Here is a 3,219-nt window from a genome sequence, read left to right as displayed (position 1 = left end):
GCTGGGACTGGTCCCACCGGCGCAGGGTAGCAGGAAGCTCTCCACATACTCACCGGACCTGGGCTAGGACTGGGTCTGGGGTTCCCGGAGGTCGGCAGAAATTCTTTATAGGTGAAATTGTTATGGACAATCAGGAGGCCGGGTGTGGCGCTGGTGTGGGCCCCACTGTCTGTGGCCTTCTGGACCGGTGTTTTTTGAGGCACCATTAGTAGAACTTTGAGGAAAGCATGCAAAGCCTCTGAAGCTCCACAGACCCCGGCGTTTCTGCCTCCGAGCTCCTCCCACCTGTGGTAAGCCCGCTCACACCGCAGCCTGGGCACCGAAGGGCAGCTTGTGGTCCTGGGATTTGCCTTCCTGACACTGTCTCCTGCGGGGCCTCACTGAGTGTGTCCTCGCCTGCCTCCCATCTCTACTTCACATAGCATCTGAGTGGAATGCTGCCGTGCCCCCTCTGTGGCATATGCAGTGGCTTTCTGCAGGGACCCACCATGGTGTGTGCATTCAGTGAGGAGATGGGCTTAGATGTGACTGTCCGTAGCACAAAGGTGAGCGTGTGAGGCCTGTGTGAGACACGGCCATGCCTGTCTCCACCACGGCCGGGCTCCCTGCCCCACAGTGAGCAGAGAGCTCTGGGCACCTCTGCTCTGGCTCTTGTGTCCATCTGGGGAAAGAGGTTGGAGTTGAAGAGGCCCTCAGATTAGGTGGGCAGAGCCTATTTTGCTGAGGCCACTGCAAGTCCTGTGATTTGAGCTGGCCGTGTGCCAGTCCTCTGAGGGCTCTGTGCAGGCCCACTTCCTTTCTGGCTATAGGGGCCATCCAACAAGGCTTTTCTTGTGTGTGGTACCAGGGATCAAACTCAGGACCTTGTGCTTGCTGGGCAAGCACTTATTCCACTGAGCTACCTCCCCAACCTTAAAGTGTGTTGTTGGTGGAACACACCTACATTGTACGTCTACCACTGATTCTAGTGGTAGATTCAGTTCTTTTTTTGTTTTTAAGTTTTTATGTATTTAATACAGGGTCTACAGGGTCTCACTACACAGATCAGAGTCATAGTGATCCTCCTGTTTTCAGCCTCCCAAGCACTGGGATTACAGGCATGCACCTCCAAGGCCTGTCTCAATCTCTGTCTCAGCGCTCCCTGGGAGTGGGCTGGCAGGGCACACTGGGGATCAAACCCTGGCCACTGCATCCTGCCTACACAGGCACTTTAATCTGCTTAGCTATCTGGCTGGTCCTCTAAATTTTTTTTTGTTTTTTGAGACAGGGTCTCACTATGCAGTTTGGGCTGGCCTCGTGCTTACTTTTGTAGCCCCCCAGGCTGGTCTCAAACTTGCAGAGATCCTCCTGGCTCAATCTCTGAGTGCTGGGATTATAGGCATGCGCCACCACACCCGGTTCTCAACAAGCCTTTTTATGACCTTCATATTATCAGGAAAGACAACTGAACACACGTAGTGAGCAAGGGCCTGTGCCGGAGTCCGCACATGGGCTCTCTGAGGCGATGTCCCGAGTACTGAGGTCCTGTTCTGCGTTGGAAGCCCACAGTGCCCTGCCACGCTCGCCCCTTTGCATGTGGTAAGCTGTGGCTGCGAACAGAGTCGCTCCCGAAGGCAGAGAAGCTTCCCTGCGTCCCTCCCCGGTGTGCCGGCTGGAGTCGAGGCCACACTGCAGAGAGAAGTGGCTCTAAGTGGAACGATTCTAACAGAAGGAACATGCACACACACATACACACACAACACACAGCACAGAGACGGAGAGACAGACAGACAGAGAGGGACAGAGGGACGGAGACAGACAGAGAACATTGGTCAAACAAATTCCCATCAACCTTTTCTTCCAAGGTTCCTGAACCATCCTACAGTGGGTTCGATGTGTTCACTAACTATTTGTTGGTGATCCCGAAGCAGGTGTCTTGCCTAAGTTTTACTGTGCTAGACAAAGGAGTTCACTGATTGTACAACTTCAAGAAAATTCATAATCTGTCTCTTCTTCTTTTTCTATAAAAGTTGACAGACAGATAGACTAGTTGACAGATAGATGATAGTGGCATATAGGAGATAGATGATGGACAGATAAATTACAGACATTGCAGAAGTATGTTGGGTGATAGATTGACAGGCAGACAGGTGGTGGACGTAGGACAGAAGGTAACTGGATGCACACACACGGCAGGAAGTGGTGACATGATTTCAGATTCCTCTGGGACTGGGGAGATGGCTCAGTGGAATAAGTGCTTCCCTGGCAAGCGCAAGGGCCTGAGTTCAATCCCTGGTTCCGCAAAAAAAACCCAACCAAACCAAACCAAAAAACAAACCTCTGTGGACAGGTACCTCCTATTCAGCAGGGTATGCATAATGCTATTTTAGTGGTCAATTTTGTTGCCACTTGTTGCTATGTGTGCAGAACTGAATTAAAATGACTAACACATATATGCATTTATCAGAATATAAAAAGTCGTGAACATTCTGCAGTGCATCATTACCTTTTCGCTTGTTATTCTCTGACTTTAAGCAGATTCAAAGCACATCATTTAAAGTATCAGACATGGCTAATCTCTGTGTTTGGGCAAGAATAACCACCTGTGTACATTAAATCACAGGTGAAGGAACCAAACATATATTGCTGTATTTTACCACCAAGAAGAGCGCAAATACAGGGCCGGGAGACAGCCCAGAGGAAGAAGCGCCTGCCTCACAAGAAGAGAGCAAGTACCAGCAGTAACCATGAAAATGAGGACTTTTAAAATATACTATCAACAGGCTAGTTTTGTAGCACTTACACAGAGGACAAAGCAGAAGCTAAAATCAAACATCCTGTTGTTAAGCGGGCCTAAGGCATCGGAAACGTGTTCACCGTGATCTGTGACATGTGCGTCAAGTCGGCTTTAGGGGCAGAGTGCGTCTTAACACACCTTCCCGCTATCACCGGAGCTCGCAAAGTTCTTCCCGTTACCTTCCTGCGAGAGGAAATATGTGGCCACATGCCTGCCACATTTCAGCCCAGATGAAAGGGGCTTTTAATGTATTTAACGCAGCGTCCACAGGTCTCACTCTACAGGGCGGACTCAAGGTGAGCCTCCCTGCTTTCAGCCTCCCAAGAGTCGGGATAACAGGAGGCCGCCACGCCCAGGGGGATGCGGTCTCGGCGCGCCCCTCCTCCGTCGCCGCCGCCGCCTCCGCCGCCATGGGCGGTCTAGGTGCTGGCTCCCCCCCCCCC

Source organism: Octodon degus, unplaced genomic scaffold (assembly GCF_000260255.1).
Source record: "Octodon degus isolate 3935 unplaced genomic scaffold, OctDeg1.0 scaffold00155, whole genome shotgun sequence".
Lineage (NCBI taxonomy): Eukaryota > Metazoa > Chordata > Mammalia > Rodentia > Octodontidae > Octodon > Octodon degus.
The sequence above is the reverse complement of the archived record's forward strand: the minus strand, read 5'-3'. Positions refer to the sequence as shown.